Here is a 10792-nt window from a genome sequence, read left to right as displayed (position 1 = left end):
ATAAATGGGTCCCAGAGAAAATCATGCCTGAATTTCCTCTAAAAAGCCCAAAATAACAAGAAGAGGCTATTGTATATAGGGCATATCATGAGATGATTCACATGAAAAGACAATACTGCTATGAAAAGTGAGAGGCAATAAGAAAAGAGGAAACTTATATAGCAAACAAACTGACTTAAGAATAGAAGTCACGGCTCTTATTCATAGGATCACCATAATTCAAAACTGACTTGATGGCTAAAAACAACAATAATGTACTATGTCTTACTGATCAATTATTCCAATACAAACAAAATGCCATAGACCAGTGGTTCTCAACCTGTGGGTCTCCAGATGTTTTGGCCTTCAACTCCCAGAAATCCCAACAGCTTGTAAACTGGCTGAGATTTCTGGGAGTTGTAGGCCAAAAACATCTGGGGACCCACAGGTTGAGAACCACTGCCATAGACGATATCTCAGGAATTGAAAACTACTTTCAAGTATTCCCTAAGATTTTCATGGGGTTGCTATATGTCAACAGGCAACTTGAAGGCGTGAACACACACACACACACACACACCTGCAGTTAGAAGTTCGTGGCCTGAAGTCTTCAAGAGATGTTTCCACTCAGAGCTGATAGTTCTAAACTAGATGAGCCAGCAGAGCACCAACAAAAATAGAAAGAACTTGAAATAATACATACCTTGACATACAAGATCTCTCATCAGTGTTGACAGCACCTGCTAGAGGTCTTCCCGAACTCCCTCTGAGGGACTGAAAAACAAAAGAAGATTGCAGTTGAAATATTTTCAAACATTTAAAACTGTGTTTTCATAGATTCTTCAGACAAGAAACAAAGTTTTGTAGATGTCAAGCCCCCACCCCCATCCCCTGGCCCCTAAGTGCTGAATTCCCCTTTCATCAAATCATGCTGTTTGGGACTCAATATAACATTTAGATACTGGCACTTGTGTGACTTATTTAAAACTGATCAGAAAAAATATTTGAACAATTGAACTTATGTATATTTCATCAGTAAGACTCAATGGAAGAGTATCACCATATAATAATCAAAATATTTTGAGACCTGTAAATGTAAACTATCATCATCAGAATAATATTCCTGGTTCAAAGAAAAGCTCTGTTCTGTTTTCTCCAAGCACATCACTTTTTTTTCTGATCATGGAACAAAATAATGGCATGAACACTTTCAACAATTTGATGATATCCAAAGAAGCCCACCACCTCCCACTGCACATTCTTACATTATATTATGGTAACTGCTGAACAAGCAAACATTGTCTTTAAAACACCAAGCTGTACTCAGTGACTAATACTAGAAAACAATAGAATGTTTGCATGAGCTGTTTGATGAGTTTTATATTAATTTGCTAAGAATTCAAGCCTTTTTGTTTTATCTTGTGCTGCTTTAATGGGGATAAACAAGGGTCACACAAAATGATGTTCCGTCACATCTTAACAACTTTTTTCAAAAGAAAGATATAACACAATTCAGCATACTAGCTTTTAAAAGTCACAGCTGTTTGGAAGAAATGCATATTGATTGAAATGTACAATAGCTCAGTGCATCTTCTAATGACAGTAAAGCTGAAGAAATGAACATAGTTTTCTCAAATGCCTTTACAGGGAGCATGCTGTTGACACAAAGAACATACTACATAGCTATTTCTATTTTCAGGAGCAAAGGTTTTTGACCAGTGATGCATGGGGTTATAGCAGTGCAATTTGTGGGGCACTCTCTCACTGTTTAAATGTTTTTTAACAGGACAGGTGAACAAGATTACAGTAAAAAGTTACAGATATTATGGACATGAAATTGTAGGGGTTGCCTCTGAAAGTGTTTGGCTTAAATACATCCTAACAAAAAGCTGTCATCTGTTCAAGTCAAGACTAATCCATTAGCATAAATGCATGTGGAATCCAGGAAATAATGTATGCTACAACTAATATTTGCTCATAAGAAAGCAACTTACCTATTATTCTGATAACACTATGTAACATTATTTTTGTTCCTGGATAATAAAAGTCATTTCCTAATTGGTTCTATCATGAAAACCTGGAAAAGGTTTATGAAACTGCAAATACTTTGTTTTTGTGAAACATCCTACAGCACATTTTGCTGAAGTTCTTCAATTAATATGTCATTGAGCCTCAACCAATTCAACATAGTTTGTGCCAGTCACAAAAACAAGGTTTCTGGAGTATAACAACTACTTTCAATGCAAGCACTGCCCAATTAAACAGGAAATAGACTCCCCCCCCCCCCCCCAAATTTGTTACATAGCGTAATGGAGCCAATACTGGTATTGATTATGTAGTCTGTTTCAGGAACAGTTGGAGTTCATGCATCCCCTTCTCTAGAGCTTATGGATGGCAATTTCTTTGCCTCTGGACATGATGGTTATGATTTGTGGAAGCTGAAGTCCAACCACATCCGGAGGGTGGCATGTTTCCCACCCCTGATTAAGGAGAAAATGGAAAAACATGCACAGCCCCTTCCTGTATAGAGGGTGTTATATGATAAATGCAGTTTTTCCAAGAAGAGTTTTCATTCATAAGTCTTTTAGGGCAAGAAAAGACATTGGCGGGTAGCCATTGCCTTTTACAATTTCTTCATGTTGTTACACCTTCTTTCCCAGATGTTTCTCACCTGTTATCTCAGCATGTAAACAGAAGAACATAACTAAGACTGGCTGCCTAATCTTTTCAAATTTGTATTAAATGCCACATCCTGCTGGCAGAATTTCTATCTAGACTATTAGCTAGTTGTTTGCTTGCTTGTGAGATGGTCTATGTGCAACACATTGTGCAACACAGAGGCACAAGGGGCAACTAATGTTTTAGCATTCTTGGTCCAAAAGATAAATAAAATGCCGATCAACTGAAATCAGTATGTAACATTTATACTCTTTAAAAAAAACACAGAATGTCTTCAGTGAGACGAAGGGGCCCATTTGAATAATTCTGAAGGACCTGCAAATAGGCCCACGAAAATATTCTGGGGACAAAGTTGGGGAAAGAGGAGTTCATCCTAAGAGACTTTCACCTTAGGAAGCCAAAAACCAATTGACTTTAGGGTGTTGTGTGGTTTGCAGGCTGTATGGTCATGTTCTAGCAATATAATTTACTTTAGCCTTCAGCCAGCCTTCAGTCAGGACTAAAGGGCATGCCTAGAACATTGCTTCGTAAACTGTTGGTCTTGATCCCAAATGGAAACACCTTAGATCAATGTTGAGGTCAATATTTGGCAGCAATAAATAATACAAATAAATAACAGAAATCTGTTAGCAGCAATGTGCAGTATTTACAGTGGACCCTGCAGAAGATGTTTCAACTGTACTTTATAAAAAGGAAAACCAGCCTGTTGAACATGTTGTGCAAATGCTGATTTATTATCAGTAAATGTTTGATTTTATACCTGTTTCATGTACCTATTTAGCTGACAATAACCAGCTTCAATAAATCACTACTGACCGAGAGGTCATGAGTTCGAAGCCCGGATCAGGTTAAGTCCCTGACCATTAAATAGCCCGGCTTGCTGTTTACCTAAGCAGCCCGAAAGATAGTTGCATCTGTCAACTAGGAAATTTAGGCACGCTTTATGTGGGAGGCTAATTTAACTAATTTACAACACCATAAAACTGCCAGCAACACGTGGAAAGGAATAAGGAAGTACAGCGCTCAGTGTCACTCGTGGATGATGAAGGAACAGCTCCCCCTGTGGCCAGAATCGAGCATACCCTCATGAAGCTGGAAATGTTAAAATTGCCTTTGTGTGTGTCTATACTGTATGTTGTTTGTCTGATGGCATTGAATGTTTGCCATATACAGTAGAGTCCCACTTATCCAAGCCTCGCTTATCCAAGCTTCTGGATTATCCAAGCTATTTTTGTAGTCAATGTTTTCAATATATCATGATATTTTGGTGCTAAATTTGTAAATACAGTAATTACAACATAACATTACTGCGTATTGAACTACTTTTTCTGTCAAATTTGTTGTAAAACATGATGTTTTGGTGCTTAATTTGTAAAATTATAACCTAATTTGATGTTTAATAGGTTTTTCCTTAATCCCTCCTTATTATCCAAGATATTCGCTTATCCAAGCTTCTGCCGGCCCATTTAGCTTGGATAAATGAGACTCTACTGTATATGTTCATTGTAATCTGCTGTTATGGTTGAGCCTTATGGCTCCGATACTGGGAGACGTGGTCGTAAGACTCCTCGGGAGTCAGACTCTCTTGAGGAGCGAGAAAGGAAACGGCTGCGGGACTTATTTGCAGAACCAACTGACGAAGACTCCTTTGAGGGTTTTACCGAAGGAATGGAGGAAGAGATGGTTAGCTCTGAGGAGGATGATATGGAATGGACTCGTGTGAGAGAGGATCTGGGTGCCACTGGCAATGATAGTGTGGGAGGCGACTGGCAGGTTGCAGGATTAGACCCGTGGACAAGCTGGAGGGATGGAACGGGATCCACAGCTGGGGATGCTGTGGGGCGTAGTCAAAGGTGTTTTAGCTCTGATGAGGATGATGATGATGAGGCACCTGGAATTAGGGTAACAGCTGACAGCGATGAGGAGTTGTAACTGGCATAAAATGGGGTTTAGAATCCAGGGCTAATTGCGTTGGGCAAGGTAATCTGGACGAACGCTTGGGCTCTTGTTGGGAACTTCCTGAAGACGGGTGTGATTCGTTTGCTGAATACCTTGGACCTCCGTCGTCTTTTTGAAGGACACTAATTGCCTACTCTGGACTGACTGACTGACTGACTGACTACGACCTTGGACTATCCCTTCTGTGGCTATCGGTGGAACTGGTGAACTGAAGACATCTGTACCTGGCTTTCGACCTCGGACCGGATTGAGACCCCGCTGACCGCTGCTGCCCTGATTGATGTGTTTGAACCCGGAGTTCACTCGCTGCTCGGAGGAGTAACATCTTAGTTACTCAATCACAGCTTTTGGGTAGCAGAGAGGAATCTGCTGCCAGTTATTTGTGTTTCTTTGAATCTTGTTTACCAGCTTTTGTTTGTTTAAAGTGCCAGGCTGAATTAAGCAGTTTTGGTTTAACCCGGATTAAACTCCAGTTTAATCCGGTTTATCTTTTGAAATGTTTTTTAGTTTCTTTTTCTCTGAAGGCAAGTGTTTGCCTAGCCCTTTGTCTTTTACGGGCGTTTTTGGTTCTGTAACTTTAATAAACTGTGTTGAATCTTATTTTGGTGGCGTTCTGTCTCTGACATCTGCCCTGATTCCCCTTCGGGGTGAGAAGGGCAAAATATAAATACTGTAAATAAATAAATAAATAAATAAGGAATACACAATTTCTTTCCTGGTTTCCTGATGCTTCAAAAGGCTATCAGCACTATCCTCTTAGGTTTGCTGTAACTTGCGGTAATATGCACAGTTTCTGCTATGCTGTAGGTAACTGTTCTGTACCATTGTGAAATGCTACCAGTATATGGCTTGCTAACAGACACTAGAACTACAGCTTGTTAAAATCATATTTTGGATTTCAGTCCCTTTGTGGAGACAGGATAGGTTATAAATAAAGTCTTATTGTTATATTATTATTATTGTCCCAGAATTCCCAAACTAAAATGGTTAGTGACCATGTTAGTTAGAAGCTTCTAGGAGCTGTAGTTCAAAATGTATTTTGCTTCTGGGGAAAGCTTTCATAAAGTCTTTATTTTAAAGATCCATAATATATATCAGTACTACTTAAAATGGTGGCCTATGGTCTCATATCAGTCTTTATTGCTTGTACCTGAAGAGTTTCCAGAAAGAACTGTAATCAATGAGGATAAATATGCCGGTCCCTGGCACTTAAAATTGCCAGTTCCACACATTAGTTTAAGAGGCATTGGTACATGTGAAAAAGACAAGAGAGATTACGAAATGGGAAAGAAAGAATTGAGATAAAAATGGTTATGCCTGGAGAATAACAAGCCATGATTTCCACTTCTTCTGCTGTCCTTTGTTTGGGGGAGGGGGAGCCTTGATGGCCTTAAGTAAAACAAGATAGTGTGGCCTTGATGACTTCACAGGCCGACTTAGAACAACAAAATATTCATATTGGTTAGGTATGCAGTAGATAGTCCAATGTTTTTACCAGCAAATATTTAACACAGGGCTAGCACAACTGCACTGCACAGAACTAGAGGGTCTCTCACTTTTCTAAATATGAAATCTGGCGGGCTTCATTGCTTTGGGGGCAAGAAGGATGAAAAGACTGCTGTGTTTGCATTGCATGAGAATACAATGCATTCCCACAAAGACCAACAAACTCCAGATAGCTTTTTTGTTGCTAAGACAGCCACTCCTTCTACTCTTTAAAACATTAAGAACCCAGTCAGTTTTACGCAGTTTGGAAAAGTGACTTTGTTTTATTAGCAAACTTCTCTGAATGTCCAGCCAGCGTGGGACCTGTAGTCTTTCAAAGCCCTGGTCTTGCGCTGCAACTACTAATATTTGAGGGGGAAAGAAATTGGTATTTAGCAAGCAGAGCACATGTTCCCACCAGGATCTTTTTTGGTATGCTTTCTATGCCTGTGTTGAAACAAAACTGAATTCCTTCTCTAACTATGCACGAATATAGGCCAAGAACTACACACAAGCATCATTCCATGTACGTACTTTTCAAGGCTGACTGCCAGTGCCCTGGCATTGGGCTTCTGCTTGAGTCCCACAGAAATAAACAGAGGCTGTGAAACACCAATGCTTTAGGTTGTACATGTCTCAGCTAGAACAAGATGTGCCACTTCATTCAAATTGCAAATAAGGCATCGACTACACATTTGGGAGGGTGTAACAACCCTTTCCTAACAACTGGAGAAGGGGAAGGAGATACTGGTATGAAAGCCTCTCAAGGAATGCATTCCTAGATTGGTTCTCCAGCAAGTGTGTCTTTCTATACCTCCCAAAATTATCAAATAAAATAATCATTATTTTTTCAGCTAATCCCCAAGAGTTGTATGCACCAATATACTGTAGTAAAAAAAAACAACTATGTGTATGCTTTTCTACCGGAAAGAATAGGTTACAAGCTCTCAAAACATTTCTGCAACCACATGCACAGTTCTGTAACACTGGCTGACAGGACTGAGATAGAACAATGCTAGCAAGCAAACAAGACGCAACATTTTTGGCACTGATCCACATAATGATTGTTCTCAGTGCAAGATGAGGAACTCACAGCTGGTTAGGAACGGAGCACCACCCTTCCTTTCAGGCCAGAAATAAAGTATCTAAAGCAGGGGTCCCCAAACTTTTTAAACAGGGGGCCAATTCACAGTCCCTCAGACCGTTGGTGGGCCGGATTATCGTTTTTTAAAAAACTATGAACAAATTCCTATGTACACTGCACATATCTTAATTTGAAGTAAAAAAAAAAGGGGGGGGGACAAATACAGCCTCAATGTTAATCATCATCATCATCATCATCATCAAAATAATAAAGAGGGTTGGAAGAGACCCCTTGGGCCATCTACTCCAACCCCCTTCTGCTTTTGTGCACCAAAACATAATCAAAGCACCCCTGACAGATAGACACCCAATAATAATAATAATAATAATAATAATAATACCACCATAATAAAAATGGTTGGAAGATACCCCTTGGGCCATATAGTCCAACCCTCTTCTGCCTTTGTGAACCAAAACATAAAGCACCCCTGACCAACAACAAAAACAACAAGAAAAACAATACTGTAATAATCAGGGTTGGAAGAGATTGCTAATCTTCAAGAAAAATAAATCCAGACAGGGCTGCAGAGGAGGGAGTCTGTTTGGCAAGATAAGACGGGAGGCCTCTTCCTTTTACCATAGGCATGCCTCCATTATTGTTTCCCCTCCTCCATCGCTGAGGAAGGCACACACCAGGTGAGGGAGGAGGCGGGAAAGAAGCGTGCAAGGTGAGCGAGGAGGCAGGAAAGGCATGCACCTTTCCATCCTCCCTCGCCCCATGCTCGCCTTCCTTGGCGGCAATGGGAAAGCTGCTGGCTGGGCGATGGAGGACAGGCGCACGCCTTTTCCTTGCCTCGTGTGCACCTTTATCAGCAGCGGCAGCGGGAAAAGTGTGCGGGGGGCGAGGAAAAGGCATGCACCTTTCTCTCCTCCCTCACCCTGCATGCACCTTTCCCACTGCCTTCCTCGGCAGTGATGACGGGAAAGCTGTGCGTGGGGTGAGGGAAGAAAGGCGCACGCCTTTTCCTTGCCCTGCGTGGCCCTTCTTCGACAGCAGCAGCGGGAAAGGTGCACGCGGGGCGAGAAAAAGGCGTGCGCCTTTCTCTCCTCCTTCACCCCGCACGCACCTTTCCCGCTGCCTCCCTCAGTGGCGGCAATGGGAAAGCTGCCCTTGGGACGAGGGAGAAAAGGCGCACGCCTTTTCTTCGCCCCTTGCGGCCCTTCTTCAGCGGCAGTGGCAGGAAAGGTGCCCGTTGGGGGAGGGAGACAAGAAAGGCGTGTGCCTTTTCCCCCTTCTCCTTCACGCTACATGCACCTTGCTTGGTGGAGGAGGAGGGAGCCACTGCCTCCGGGGGCCGGATAAATGGCTCCGGTGGGCCGCATGTGGCCCGCGGGCCGTACTTTGGGGACCCCTGATCTAAAGCAACGATTGCCATATAATCCATGCATGATCCAACACAGAAACACAACAAAACTATAGCTCATATACAAATGATGCACATTATGTTTCAGCCAAGTACACTATCATCATAACTTATTCTTTTCAATGTGGAAAAGACCCGAATTCCCAAATTTTATCTATGACATCTCAGATTTAACAGGTTTCTAACTATATATTTTCACTCCATGTCACTTCCACGGGTCCTTACTCATAATTCCATTCTACTCAGTTTCAGCATTAATATGCATTCTTCAACTCTTCTCAACATACACATTTAAATACCTATTTAAAAGTATATTTACATCAAAAGTGTATATCCCAGTCACTCAATTTCTAATTGGGTATACTGAGAGAAGGATTTAAACAGCACTTAAATATTTAAACACTACAATGTAATAGTATTGAAATTAAGTTAAATAGTACTTTAATGTGTGTTTGTTTTAGACTGTTTAAACTGCTAGTGGTTTGAAAGCATAGACCATTCATTTAATGGAGCAATTTGCAAAACATCTTGCCCTTAATAATAAAGTTAATTCCCTTTTGAAATCTAGCAGTAGCCTAAGATTTTAATTTGCTCTATGAGTCAAGTCAACGTTATTTATACCCTCTCCCCTTGGGGACTCGGGGCGGCTTACAACATAAATGGCAGCCATTTGATGCCATACAATACACAGTGAAAATATAATTACATAATAAATTAAATGCAGATAATTAAAATGACAATTTATCTTAACTAAACATGAAAACAAATCAATAAAACACACATGATTAAAAGGAGATTAAAAACACTGCTCTGGTCTGCTGCTATTACGCCTAGTTTGTCCCTAAGAGTTTCATATTAAGAAGGCCAATGTGACTTTGGACTGGATCCCAAATTGTGCAGAATGGAATCCCAAGACCTCCCACAGACAAAAGAGAGCAGAAATAGTTTTCCTTCACCCCCTGCTTCCTATAGCCCTTTATTCCCTTGAATCACCTGCTCCAGAGGGATGGGGGATAACCTAGAAAGGTTCAGAAGATGCCTTCATGACTCCAAGGGGTATAAACATTTATGAAAATCATATATACGTGTATGTGTATGTATGTATATCAAGTCAGGATGGTTAAATCTGTGGATACAAAATCCACAGATATGGAGGGCTGAGTGTACAGATATTGAATTGCTTACTTGGGCCTTGATGGTACAAGAACTGTGGAATATTTAAAGAAGTGTATACAACAACAAAAAAACCTGTGTGCTTCTGGAAATTGGGAGCAGGTTAAAGAAGTGGTTAAATATCTGATGAAGTGAAAATACCATACTAGAAGTTTATGACACTGTTAAAAGAAGGAGCTATAATTGCAGATGAAAATTTATATTCTAGAAGAGTAAAAAATGGGTGTGTTCTCCATTTTGAGCTCAGAATAACTAGCAGGAGAAATGTACGCAACACTTTTAGGCATTAATCTTATAGTGTTGCATAGGAAAATAACACAGTTGCTGTTTCCTTTTTTTAAATGCATATGGGGAATTGATCCTTTTGGTTCTTGTCATTTGAATGTGTCCCCATGAAAAAAGCTGATTCTGAAACGAAAAGCATGTTTTGTCTTTGTCTGCTTCTCTTTCTTATTCGTGCACAGTACAAGTACAAACATAGTGGATTGAAAGTTCATGCTTAAAGAAATCATTAAGTTTAAAAGGAGCTACTAGATCCTCCATTTGTAATTTTTTAATGCTATGATAGACTAACATGGTTATCTCTTTGAAAACAATTAGTTACACATTCAACTTTACGTCTTTGCTCTATCAAAATGGGCAGGAAAGTGACAATGTAACTAACTTGTGCAAAGTTTTGTACAAAACAATGAAATATTGTCCTTGGTTTAATATCTTGGTGTGGATAATGAAACATCAAAACTTGGAATATTGTCTCAAAATTAGTGACTTTACTGACTAATGGAATGAGTTGGTATGATGCAGTTCCTAAGGTTGATGTTTCCACCTTCATTTGTGGCCACTAGGGGTGTTCTATTCGATTGCTTTTGGTGTCTGTGCGGCCATGTAGGATTGAATGTAGGAAAGGCTATTATGACCTAAATCCTACTGAATAGCTGTTGCTTCCTCTAATAAAAGCATGAAATATATATATAGCTTATCCAACCTTCGCTCATCTAGCGTTCTGTATT

At 40.3% G+C, this 10792-nt stretch overlaps 1 protein-coding gene across 1 annotated transcript in view; it reads right to left on the bottom strand.

Annotated features, from left to right (window-relative positions):
- Positions 1-10792, bottom strand: part of rap1a (RAP1A, member of RAS oncogene family) — a 123888-nt gene that overhangs the window by 50148 nt on the left and 62948 nt on the right. Inside the window, exon 2 of the mRNA XM_062978656.1 lies at positions 683-753. The gene's annotated coding sequence lies outside the window, so the exon portion shown is untranslated. The remainder of the gene's footprint in view (positions 1-682; positions 754-10792) is intronic.

Source organism: Anolis carolinensis, chromosome 4, assembly GCF_035594765.1.
Source record: "Anolis carolinensis isolate JA03-04 chromosome 4, rAnoCar3.1.pri, whole genome shotgun sequence".
NCBI lineage: Eukaryota > Metazoa > Chordata > Lepidosauria > Squamata > Dactyloidae > Anolis > Anolis carolinensis.
This window is presented reverse-complemented; position numbering and strand designations above follow the sequence as displayed.